General features: G+C 40.0%; 1 protein-coding gene across 6 annotated transcripts in view; it reads right to left on the bottom strand.

Annotated features, from left to right (window-relative positions):
• SGMS1 (sphingomyelin synthase 1) overlaps positions 1 to 13,701 on the bottom strand; it is a 308,095-nt gene that overhangs the window by 62,648 nt on the left and 231,746 nt on the right. The window contains exon 1 of one of the 6 annotated variants that reach the window (XM_063434130.1): positions 5,332 to 5,572. The exons of 3 other annotated variants lie outside the window; for them this stretch is intronic. The gene's annotated coding sequence lies outside the window, so the exon portion shown is untranslated. Of the gene's footprint in view, positions 1 to 4,162; positions 4,182 to 5,087; positions 5,573 to 13,701 lie in introns of those variants that run through there. 2 more of the 6 variants (XM_063434128.1, XM_063434132.1) reach the window with 2 other exon arrangements.

The raw sequence follows: 13,701 nt of genomic DNA on the forward strand, positions 1-13,701 counted from the left end.
TTGTAAAATTGCCTAGATCATTAAGGGGTTAATATGATCACCAATGCAGCTGCCCAAGAATGATGGATGGCAGTCTGAAAGAAAGGATAATATATGCATTTTAACTGGTTTTGTACTTCAAGGCAAGCTTCCAGTGCCTTTTCCTTTTCCCTATGTTTTGATTAATAAGGATTAATTTGTGTTTTGGCTTTTAAAAGAATATCCACTTAGCAGCACGGTGAATTCTTAAAGTAACATAGGTTTGCTTTGACATTAGCAAAAAAATAAATAAAATACCATATTTAAATAACATTCTATTTTGTATTTTTAAACCATGACATTTCTGACTCCTAACCATCTGGCTCCTAGATTCCAAACAAATTTGTCAAGCCGTGGGTTAAATGTATACGCACACATTTTGTAGATGACGTGATCACTTTAAGAGTTGGCTAAAAGCATTACAACAATTTAGCCATAAAAATACTTTCCATTGTATTTCCTTGGTATGAAAAATATTTTAATTAAAACTGGCTTAAGAGAAAGATTGGCGATTCGTTTTTGAAGCTGTAGCAGAACTTGCAGATTATTTTGTGGGGTAAATAAAATACATAACTTTCCCAAAGCAATAAAGTCAAAGCAATTCTTTGTTTGCCGACACCTGGACTTCACAGTAAGAAAACGATCAATTGTGAGTATTCTTTACACCGACAACAAGAAAAGGCCACATCCAGTGCAACAGAAACCTGTTTACATCCGACAATTATACAGTGTGTTTAGCGATACTAACGGTTACACCTAAAATACTGTAGTTGTTCCCTTTGCATAAAAAAGGAATTTCCTGGCAATGGGAATAAGTTCACACAAACATGCAGATAAGGCCAAAATGTTTCAGCACTCATTCCATGAGCAGCAATATCGAGGTTTTTTTCTGTTTGAATAAGTCTCTTTTAAATCATGACATGATCCCACTGATCAGTTACAGTATGTTTCTGTTCTGTGTTCTAACATTATTTACAGTGCAGGAATGCTGTACACAAGAACTGTCAAACTAGACGATACAAGGTAAAAAGGAGAGCCTGCCAAAAACAGGACACCAGGTCGCCACAGTGACAAATTGCTAAATAAACATGTATCTTGGTGCCCAGGGATCTCCACTGTAAGAGAGCAGCATTCCCATTAGCAATGCCATTTTCCCAAGGCTGCACAACAGCTGAGAATAGGTAGCAGCAGGGAATTTCCTACACTTCCCATTACAATACGTCAATTGCTAAATATTGTAACTTCAGCAGCCAGACAAGCACTGTCCCTTTCCTGCTGTGTTAATGCTTCCCACTACCAAAACTAGCATGGTGAAGGTGATAAAAATATAAAGACAAGATTAAAATTATACATGTAACCAAAAGAGAGGAACAGAATACTAATGAGCACAGGAGCAAGAGAAAATTACTATGATCCATAAAGGTCACTCGTAGCTATAATTGGAAAAATTGTTTAAAGGGGCACTATAGTCACCCAGATCACTTCATTGGGTGCAGTGTCCCTGTTCCCCTTAGTCTTGCAATGTAAAAATATTGCAGTTTTAGAGAAACAGCAATATTTACAGTGCAGTACCAAAACTGCGCCCACAGCCACTATAAATCGCTTCCGGGAGTTGACTGGACTCTAGGTCCCCTAACTAATGCTGGACGTCCTTACGCTCTGCATGAGGACATCCACCATCTGAGCAATAGGAAAGCATTGCTCGTCACGCATGCGCATTAGGTCCTCCCATCAGATGATGGAGGAGGAGTTGGATCGGCGAGGGACATCGGAGCTGGAACTGGATAAGTGAATTAAGGATTGGTTTTTTTTAACCCTTTATATGCCAGGGCGCGAGAGCGGGACCAGAGGGCACTATCCTGTTAGGAATACAGATTGGTATTCCTAACACTACAGAATCCCTTTAACTGTTGAGCAGATCAAGAATAAACTCCAGTAATTAGACTTAGACTACACCAGTATGGTCTTAGAATATATACTAACTAGAACATGATATTGCCAGGAAATCTCAAGGACATAACTGGGTCAGATTGCTAAAAATAGTATTCCAGAACAAACAGGGTTATTCACTAAAGTCAGAATATAAAGGGAATTCTAATTGAATTTTACATTTAAGTGAAAAAAAAAAAACCCACCAAACTGGAACCATTTTCTAAGTCCGATATGCTTTCCGTTCAGCTATTCTAATCTTATTTTTGAAATTAATTTTGAATTCACCTCGAATTCTCAATTTTGTGAATAATTAAATTATATGTAAGTAATGTAGATGCACCATAATTAAGTACTGCAGTTTCTTGTAAGAGATTTTTTTCTAACAAGATTTACAGTGACAAGCTTTCAGAAGATCATCCCTTTATCAAGTCTAAAGCATTAGACTTGGGCTTTCAGGAGTTCTTCCCTTTATCAAGTCTACTTCTTTAGACTTTATAAAGGTACACTATTGTCACCAAAACCACTTTAGCTTAATTAAGTATTTTTGGTGTATAGATCATGCCCCTGCAGTCTCAACGCTCAATCCTCTGCTATTTAGGAGTTAAATTACTTTGTTTATAGAGCCCTAGCCACACCTCCTTGCATGTGACTTGCACAGCCGTATTAAACACTTCCTGTAAAGAAAGATTTATACTTCCTTTATTGCAAATTCTGTTTCATTTAGCATTTCTTATCTCATGCAAGCTTGCTTGACCTTGCAAGAGATTCCTCTGTGTAATTAAAGTTAAATTTAACAGCATTAAAAATTAACATCTACTGAGGTATGACTAGGGCTGCACGGGCATTAACAAAAGTGATTTAACTCCTAAATGCCGGAGTATTAAGCAGTGAGACTTCAGCAGAATGATCTATACACAAAAACTGCTTCATTAAACTAAAGTTGCTTTGGTGACTATAGTGTATGTGAGAAATAGCAACATCATCTAGAAAAATGTACCCTGTACTGACCAGCTTGCTACACAATGCTGTGCGTCTTGGAAACTCCTGTGTCTAATTATACATCAATGAAAGTTATACATTGTTCTCAAATTATACTTGCACATTAAACCCAAGTGTGCACCTCCAGGTTTCTAAGTGTTTCCAGTATCAATATTTACATACCATTTCACTCATCATAATTACTGGAAACTTTTAACCATAATAAACTGGTTTAGAGAAACATAATACCATCACATTAAGAAGGGTCTACACTATGAAACATATGAGAGAGCTATAATTTATATAGCACCAACATTTTCCGCAGCGCCCTGCAATTATAATATGGGGATATTTGACATCAAGTAATTTACATATGGAATATAACAGACATCAGGTGGAGATGGCCGCGCTCAAACATGCTTACAATTTATGATATTTTTGATGTTTGGGTTCAACTACTAAATTTAGAGGATTATTCCAATTCACTGCTTAGTGAATAACCTAAATATAATCTGCCAGCCACAAACACATACAGTATACTGAAATACACCTGTTGCTCAGTTCAAGATAATTTGAATAAATCGTTTTTCATTTTATAATTAAATTATATATATTTGTCAATAGTGATGTCCCGAACTGTTCGCCAGCGAACATAGCTTGTTCGTGGCGAACGCGGCGGGCGAGCATATGCGATGTTCGGTCCGCCCCCTATTCGTCATGGAGGTGGGAGGGTCTGGGATGGAGGGTCTGCTGCTGATTGGCTGGAATGTGACTGCGGTACAGGGTCAAAGTTTACTCAATGATGACGAATAGGGGGCAGACCGACCATCGCATATGTTCGCCACGAACAAGCTATGTTTGTCAGCGAACTGTTCGGGACATCACTATTTAAGATTCATGATCCAGTTATTCAACTGTGAGTACAAATTAATATGACAAACGCCATCAATAGGAAGATCCAATGCATAAGGACATGTTAATAAATATGAGCTTTCAGCAACTATACTTACAATATTAGAAATGTCTGCTGAATACTAGTTCTATTGTTGGTTGGCAGAGAGACTTATACAGGGTTATTCACCAAAGTGGATTTCAAATTTAAGGCCAGAGTAGCTGAACTTAATTGCATTGTGTCAGTTTGGCTATTTTGACCTTAAATTTTAAATCCCCTTTTAATTATAGTGAACAACCCTGATGTCAGTAAACCTACAAGTGGAGATGAATGTAAGATTACCTTTAGATTAATGAAGAGGATTTCCAGGTTTGATATATTACTTTGGAAGTCACAATACATCTCTAAATCTACTTACAACCACATCTCCACAGTAATCAACTGGCATCTGTTTTGCTCATTGAATACATAAGCTTCCCTTGACAACCTAATTAAAAAAAATACAGTTTTACCAAGGATACACTGACTTCCTTTTATTCTTAAGCATGTGCTTTGGTATAAATTCTGTTACTACCCAATCCAATGGCACTTATTTAACTTCTCTTAGAAGGCTGGGACTGATACATTTTCCTACCAAAAAACAAAACAAAAAAAACACAAAACAGCTCAAACAAAATGACAAACAGCTATTAACAAGAGCTTAAGAGTCATCTAGCGACTGCTATAGCTTAAAAATATGAGCAAAGTCCATGTGACAGCAATACACTTAGCATGTACCAGTTTAACCTCACAACTGCTAGAATGCATTATATGGTGGATCCTTGTGAACAGTCACTAGATACACAGAAATAAGCAAGCAGACCACATGTCAAAATACCCTGCCCCGAATTCCTCGATTGCCAGTTTCTAAATCAAACAGTCTACAACTGCAAAAAATGGAACACTCAAAGCAGACACATTGAACAAATGTATAAAAAGGCAAAACAAGTAGCAAACCTGATAACCATGTACTCAAACTTTAATGCTTCAGGCATCGTAGGAGTTGTGCAACCAGTGTTATAACCCATAATAAAAGCGACAACTCATCAAGCGACATCACACCTCACATACACCCAAGTAAAGCAAGCACAGCATTACTCACTAGTGTTAATTGGTGGAAATCTAAAGTGCTTGCCAAGTAACGTTCTGTTCACTATTTTAACCCACTAAATCATTCGAAATTCACGAGTATTCGCCAGTCAGCTTTCGACACATGCTGCACACCTACCTCAACTTTCCTCAGAATATGGTTTAAAAAGCAACAAGTAAAAGTGGGGGATCTGTTCTGATTCCCAGTCGGTGCCAGAGGGCTAGTAAAAGTAAGGCTTAGCTTGCTCCCCCTTCTGGATCCTCACTTGGAGTTGAATGTAGTTAGAGCACACAGTTCCACGTAGCTTTGGAAAGTTTCACAGCTCACTTTACATATCTCAGTAAATACAAGGCTTGTCTGAGCAGCTGGGTCAGCCCCCTACCTATACAGCATGCCTTCTGCTCACTCCAGGGAGGAAGGGGAAACTGCCCAAATCCGGGACCCTCAGCACGGTGTGTTCCCAATCCCTCTAGGCAGCACCTTGTCTGGAAGAAGTGAAAGCAGCAGTAAGAAGTTAGCTGGGAGCCAGCCCCCTCCCTGGGTGAGAGGCGTGGGCGGCAGGCAGTGCTGGGCTGGATCAGGCCTGTTCTCTTGAATCACTTCCCAGGCAGGCTGGCTGGGTGTGAGCTGATTGGCTCTCTGTGTGTGTGTGTGTGAGAATGAGACAGATAGCTGGCTGTGTATGTTGAGAGAGCTAGCTGTGAGTGTCTGTGAGCGAAAGACCTGCGTGTGTGTGTGTGTGTGTGTGTGTGATTGTAACTGAGAAAAAGCTAGATGGCTGTGTGAGTGAAGGAGTGTGTTGGCTGTGTCACAGGCTTGTGTACTAAAATGAGATTTGTTGAATTTCACATTTTAGACATTAATAATAGCTGAAATGGGAGGGTAGCTACCTTAGAAGATTGTTTTATTTTGGCCTTAAAGGGAATCTATATGTTAGGAATACAACGCTGTACAGGTAGTCCTCACATTACGACTAACCTGCATAACTGTACAGCACTCTGGAATTTGCTGGCGCTATATAAATAATAGAATAATAATACTGACTGCTCGGATATATGACCAGCTCGCTAGTGCGGGCATTCGAGGGATTCCCCACATTAGAGAGCTGGTCTATGCTCTCTACCCCAAACATATATTCGAGGCATTCCCTGCTCTAGTAAGCTTTTCTATTCCCAGAACATAGATTTGAGGGATTCCCTGTGCTAGTCTCTGTTTGGGGGAATAGATAACTATAGTATCCCTTTAAAGGAACACTCCATTGCCAATAACGGGAGTTGCTATTAGTAGACATATCAAGTAAAATGCACGCATTTATAAATGTATGTTTTCATTGAGGGTATGTAATATTACAGCTTGCAAAGCTGCAGATCTCGTCTTCAGCGTCTGCAAGCTCTCCCCTTTCTTCACATAGGCTATCAGGCTGTGCCGTGGAAATGACCAATCAGAAGCTTCTGAGAAGCCTCTGATTTCGAGCTACAGATTCACGCACACCTTTCTAATTTAACCCCTTAAGGACACATGACATGTGTGACATGTCATGATTCCTTTTTATTCCAGAAGTTTGGTCCTTAAGGGGTTAAAGGCATCTCAATAAGATAGCAGCGCAAGCCAGACAGTCCACTAAAAGGGGGTAGAAGGCAGTAAGCACCAACAAATTCCATTAGGAAGCCGAACATAACCTACTGATGCCTGTCTGACAGCTGGGAGGTATTTCTGCAATTATTTATAAAAGTGCTGATTTTAAACAGAAATAATCACTTTTATAAACTGCTATTAAAATGAGCATAAGCTGAAGTGCTTTGTATGTGTAGAAAAAATCGTGTTCCCTTAAATATGAAACTTACTTTGAATTCGTGGGTGGTTGTAACATTCGAGCTAGCTGGCTGCAAGTATGTGAGAGAGCTGGCTTGCTGGCCAGGCCTTTTTTTGCATTCTGTCTATGGAAGGGTGTGGTACTTATGCCTTGCGTTTGACATTTATAAGTCTTACTTTAAGAGCTACACAGATAAATAAAATGCTTTTTATTGTATTATTATTGATACTGGCAAGAGACGCGTTTACTTAACATAAGATAAAGAACACAATCTGTAATCAAACAGTAAAAGCTCCAATGTCCACTGAAATCAAACAGTTCGGAGCTCCAACTTCCACTAAATTGGACACTACAAGAACTATAACAACTTCATTTCAATTAAGTTGCTATGGTGCAAGGAGGTCCCAGATGACATTTTAACTGAAGGGGCTGGACCATTAGTGAACGGTTTAACCCCAAAGTCTGCAAGCAGGAGCCCAATTGCTCCAAAACTAATGCTCATTGACCGAGGCTTTATATTATGAACCCTCAGACCGGTCGATGGTGCATGGTCTGAGGCTTCCTGACTGAAGTGTCAAACAATGAGCAGACGTGCGGAGCAGAGTAAACAGGCGCCCGCTTGAAGACTCATGTTAAACCATTCTTTAACCCCTTAAGGACCAAACTTCTGGAATAAAAGGGAATCATGACGTGTCACACATGTCATGTGTCCTTAAGGGGTTAAAGGACCACTATAGTGCCAGGAAAACAAACTCATTTTCCTGGCTCTATAGAGTCTATGGGTCCCCCTCACCCTCAGGGTCCCACTCCCGCCGGGCTGAAGGGGGAGGAAGTAGTTAAATTCTTACCTTTCGCTGGGGACTCTCCTCCCTCTTCTGACGTCATCCCCGAATGCGCATGCGCGTCAAGAGCCATGCGCGCAATCAGTCCATAGGAAAGCATTTCTCAATGCGCCTCGAGCGGCTGTCAATGAGACAGCCACTAGAGGCTGGATTAACCCTATTGTAAACATAGCAGTTTCTCTGAAACTACTATGTTTACAGCTGCAAATGGACCTGGCACCCAGACCACTTAATTGAGCTGAAGTGGTCTGGGTGCCTATAGTGGTCCTTTAACCCCTTAAGGACCAAACTTATGGAATAAAAGGGAATCATGACATGTCAGACATGTCATGTGTCCTTAAGGGGTTAACAGTTTAAAGGACCACTATAGTGCCAGGAAAACATACTCGTTTTCCTGGCACTATAGTGCCCCCACCCTCAGGGACCCCCTCCCGCCCGGCTCTGGGGAGAGGAAAGGGTTAAAACTTACCTTTATTCCAGCGCCGGGCAGGGAGCTCTCCTCCTCCTCTCCGCCTCCGATCCTCCCTTTCGGCTGAATGCGCATGCGCTTGCTCACAGTGAGAATCACGCAAGCGCCTCTAGCGGCTGTCAATGAGACAGCCACTAGAGGATTTAGAGGCTGGCTTAACCCTTATATAAACATAGCAGTTTCTCTGAAACTGCTATGTTTATATAAAAAAGGGTTAAACCTAGCTGGACCAGGCACCAGGCATTAAGCTGAAGTGGTCTGGGTGCCTAGAGTGGTCCTTTAACAGAGCTTTCAAATTATTAGAAATCAAACAGTGCAGAGCTCCCATGTTACAGGTAAAAAAAAAAAAAAAAAAGCAGAGCTTTAACATTTTTAAAATAAATACGTCAAGCTGCATAGCCACTATAGTTTGCTGTAGTGGTTATTGTGGCAGGAGTATCTTCACCTTCCCTGACCAATCTAAGGAGTCAAACTGTTCAGAATAGTGTGACATCTTACCTAGGGTGGCCTATGTGCTGCTCTCTACTGCTCCTACCTCGACTGCAGCTGTAAGCTCTCAGCTCACCCAGCATTGCATGGTTTGTTCACTGGCTGAGAGCAGTGCAGGGCTTAACTGAAGAGAACTAATGGGAGCTCATAAGCATGAGTTCCCAGATCCCCTGGAGGCGTCAGACAGCAATCCTTTAAACTGTTCATGAACAATATAACCCCTTAAAAAAAGACGTTGTCTGAGCCTCCTGGTACAATAACAACTTCACTGCATCCATTGCGATTAAGTGGTTATTGTGCCCAGAGTGTACCTTCAACGCTAAACATTCCACAGTGCAGGAGAGGATAAATTGTTGTTTGACATAGGCAACTCGTTTAGTACTGTAAATATTCTTAGAAAAGATCAATGTTTGTTAATAAGATTCAAAAAAATGCTAGCCATGTTGGACTGACTTGTTCAGCCCCAATCCAGTATTAGATAGTGCTTCTTATAAAAGTGTAACAACTGATGTTAAATATATTTAGAACTGGGTGAGATCCAGAATTTAAAAATAACGTTATTTAGCTCTGATACAGCATATTTAATCCAACAATGACATAAGTGAAATCAATTGAGAATGGTGGCTTGATGCTAGAAACATCAATAACATCTGGCTGATGTGTTTGGAGTCCTAATTAGGTTTGTGAATCATGAACATTCTCCCAAGGAGGCAATTGTATTATTATTCTTTGTACCAGTAAAGTCAAAAGAACAATGTATGATCATGCATCTACCATACAGATCAGTCCAAACTCAATCACCTAGGTAAGTCCAGGGAGTTGGGGGGAGTCTTACATTTAAAAGTAGGAACTGTGAACAGAAATATTTAACATTAAGGTAGTTTAAAAGGCAAACTCTTTTTTCCCCTCCAATTGAAGTAACTGGCTACAGGTTATTATCCTAAAATGAGAACATTTTCTAAGACAGATATTTGCAGTTTGTGATTTAATTTACCTTTGTTTGCTATTGCTTTATAGATGGAGTGAAAATCACTACTATAGGGCTGCTGTTCTAAGAATAATGAATAGATGAGCAAGGTTTTTTGTACTGTTACTTTTTCCTTGAATTTCATTTTGAAGGCTTACGAAAGATGCCAAGATTTGACACAAAAAGAAGAGGAAAAAAATAAATGTGTGGGTCTTAATATCATGGTAAAGTAAAGGCTTATCCTTTCTTCTGAAATTTCTGATGGAAAAGTAAATGTTTTTTGTTCTGTTTTGCTTTTGTTTTTAATATTGATTCACGTACAATCTGCACAATTTGTGAGATTCATTTTGGGGGGGTTGCTGATCAATTCTTTGTTATTTAGCGGATATTTTTCACCATATCACACGATAGTTGGGATAGAGGGACAGGGAACATTTGCATACAAGCCCCAGGTGGATACAGTAGGCTAGAATTAGAAAAAGCAGATACAAAGAAACAGTGTGGATATGGGAATCACCACAACAATCAAACAGGATACAAAGGGGCTTTGAACTTGACAGAGAACTAATCCAGCTAAGCTTACACATTTCAAATGACAAGATCACCAAAAACCTCCTGTTCCTGTAGGTTGGGCTCTTAGAATGCATGCAACCTCAACATTGATGTCAGCTCCATAGAATAATGGTGGGAGAAACCAAAACTATTTGCAAGATGAAGCTGTAGGAGAAGAACAAGAAAATAGAAAGCTTCGCTAGACAAAATGAGCAGCGACCAGGAGATCTGAAGAATCAGACTGAAGCTCCACAGCAGATGTCCTGTCCTAATGTGTTTTATACCCTACCTCCTATAGGTTGTAAGCTCGTTTGAGCAGGGTCCTCATCAACCTATCAGGTTTTCTTGTAATTGTCCTATTTATAGTTAAATCCCCCATCTCATAATATTGTAAAGTGCTACGGAATCTGTTGGCGCTATATAAATGGCAATAATACATTTCAGCCATTATTACGAGCTTGGTGAGATCAAGTGATGGAGCACATGCACCAGGGGAGACTAGTGACATGTAAACGTTAATTTAAAAAGTTTATAACAAGGGGGCGGGGCCGGACCGCCATGCTGAGTGGAAGCACAGAGAAAAAGCTCCTGAAAACTGCTCGAGTTTTTGGCTCTAAGAAGCAGAAAAACGCTAATTAAAAGCCTGAAACTTATACCCCAGTGAAAGAGGCAACCCTGGTCCCGAGGAGAGGCTTGCCACAAGGTTCTAGTCCCTTGGTGGGGCGATCCCAGCCGAAAGTGATGGAGACCCTCCGGGCGGTGAGTGGGGTGGACGGCCGCCGCCCAGCTATCCTGCCCACCAGCGGTAAAGCTGAAACGCAAAGCTCGGCGGGTCTGGCCCTGTTTCCCCCCCCCCCCCTATGGACCGGCGGGGGTGATCCCGGTCCCCACCCTGTGTCCCAGTGAAGTGCCGCAACACCAGCAAGAGTCCGCTCCCAAGATGGCGGAGACCGCATGGCGCCTCCGAAGAGAGAGCTGCCGGACGCACCCTCCTCTCCTGCTCCCATACAGGCGGAACGATGACCACACCAAAGAGGGCACCGGCGAGTAAGCACTTACCTCACACAAACTGAAGAGGAGCAGCATAACAACCCGACACACCAGAGGATAATGAACCCGAAGAGGGAACGCTTTACAAGGCCTCGGACCAAACTGGCACACCGCCCAGCCTGAAACGGAAGATTGGCCCACCCACAGTTACTAAACCGGGACTCATTACAGGCCCAGGACTGGTGCTCGGCTGGAATACAAGTGACCCAGGAATAGAGCTGCGACCTCCCTTTCAGGTCACTCAATGGGACTATAAACACAGAGGCAGCCATTAAGCATTTTCCCACACTACAGCATACCACACTGCACACTAAGGGGTCATCCTGAATGCTGACATAGACTCTTACCTGACTGTCACTGGGTTAACATGGGGTGGTTATTTTAAGCATTTTTAAGCATCTTAAGCGTTGAAGCACAATCTTTACCTTTGACACTGCTTTTCTGTTTTAAGCCTATGTACCTATCAAATGCTCATTTACTCTAATGTACATCAACAAGTAACCCACATACATTACTATAAGCTTATGCATACCCAACTATGTTATTCAAATGCCTAACCAAGCATGTTCATTATAACTTCATGAGTTTCACAAATAAAATAAAGAATTTGAGCTCTGTGCTCAAAAGAAAAAGGAAACACTTGCCAAAGTGTAATGGGCCTACTCACTCACTGACAATATATATATATATATATATATATATATATATATATATATAGTAATTTGTGTTCCATTTGCTCTTTAGACCTACTACATAACATTCTATTTATGAAGCACTCTTTTCATGTGCATCACGAATGTAGTTTGTTCACATTCACAGAGTGCTCTTTAATACATCTGCACCAGGCAATGAGAGATGTTCAGAGTCCCCGAGCAAATCAAATAATCTAAGCACAGAACGAGATGGTCATCACTACTAATAAAATAAAAATCCAGATTGTAAATATAACCAATTGCTAGACTGCCAAGAAATGCACTGCTTTGTAAGTACAACTAAGTACACAAACAGATATTTAAAAAAAAAAAACTTTAATTTCTATCACTGTTTTACGCAAAATGGTAGGGATTTTGTTTTTTTATTTCTTGCATCCAGTTACATTATAAGGGTTTAACGGTTCTTCAATTTTCGCATCTTCTTGGCTAAGCCATGCTTCTGTGAAGAACAAGAACAATGCTTTATTTGTTAACCCTCACATTTTACCATACGGCTATGTTGATTTAATAATTATTTTTATAATTAATAATTTGGTTCCCTTGGTCCACTAGGTGCTAGAAATGCTTGTTAGATAAACATGTCTTGCCTATAGGCAAGATACCAAATCACCAAACATTAACCAAAATAAATTTGACTGTGACTATGCCAGAACACTGAACTAAAATATATCACAATAAAAGAAGAATATTGACTGAAAAGCTAAATATTGTAATGAGAGATAATCACGTTTGCTTGTTTCTTTAAAGCTGACTCAAACCTCAACATGTGCCAAAGAGCTTAACATGAATCATCCTCCGTAACAGTAGAGAAGAAGTGAGTCAACGTGTACATATAATCTTTGTCATTTTTTAGTTCCAATTCTGTTCCATGTGGTTGCACTTGTATTTAACTTCTGATTTCAAGAAATCTAAATAGTGGCCAAGTGAATAAAAAAAAAAAAAAAAACAAGTGTTGGCTTTCTGGCACAATTCAATCTATTAATAGAACAAAACGTGAATGTAGTTTCAGAGTGGGCCCTGTAAACCCTTTGGGAGACAGAATGTGTGTTGCCATCTTTTTGCACCCAATTGCTCTTTGGTGATCCACAAACAAAGCTTTTAACCGGCCATCTGACTAACCGATTAATAAAGCTACTGAGAGTGGCAAAACATCTTGGAAGGAAGTGTACCTTGGGACTACTTTTATATTGTATTTATCTTTTTATTCTTTTGATTTAATTATATTTTAATACTTTTGTATTTGCCATTCTTTAAAAAAAAAAATCTTGTGGACTCCAACGTACCATCTTCTTCTGCATGTAAAGATGGGTTGCGTTCTCCTATAGAGATACAAAAGCCTCTATATACCTAGAGCCAGGCTTTATAGGCTTTAACCATGGTGAGCAGTATATACCTGTGTACACAATATTGTTGTTTTGAATTGACTTCACTAGAATGTGTTGCTTCTGTTTTTCTGCTTGTGAGTTTGCTCTACTGGATCTGTTCCATGTGAATGTATTGCAAATATATCCTCATATACTCAAAGTAACTAAAATATTACACTGTATTCATTTCCTTTTTTTTTTCCTTTAAATAGTGCTCCACTATATACACTGGTGATCTTTTTGACCACTCCGTATTTTGCATTTTTTTGGGGGAAATAGCTGCTATATTTGTTTACTTTAAAAATAAGTGCCTTATTATTTGCACAGAGCACTTTTTGTTTTGTATTCACTCATAATTAAATTCTATTAATTTAGAAGGAAAACATTAATGGTGGAGAAAAGCATAGTAATGCAGACACTGAAATTAAAGCAGCCAAAAAACCCTGCATGTAATTGTCATAATATGTTATCATATGAATTCCCTCGGTAATGG

Source organism: Pelobates fuscus, chromosome 10 (assembly GCF_036172605.1).
Source record: "Pelobates fuscus isolate aPelFus1 chromosome 10, aPelFus1.pri, whole genome shotgun sequence".
NCBI classification, from domain to species: Eukaryota; Metazoa; Chordata; class Amphibia; order Anura; family Pelobatidae; genus Pelobates; species Pelobates fuscus.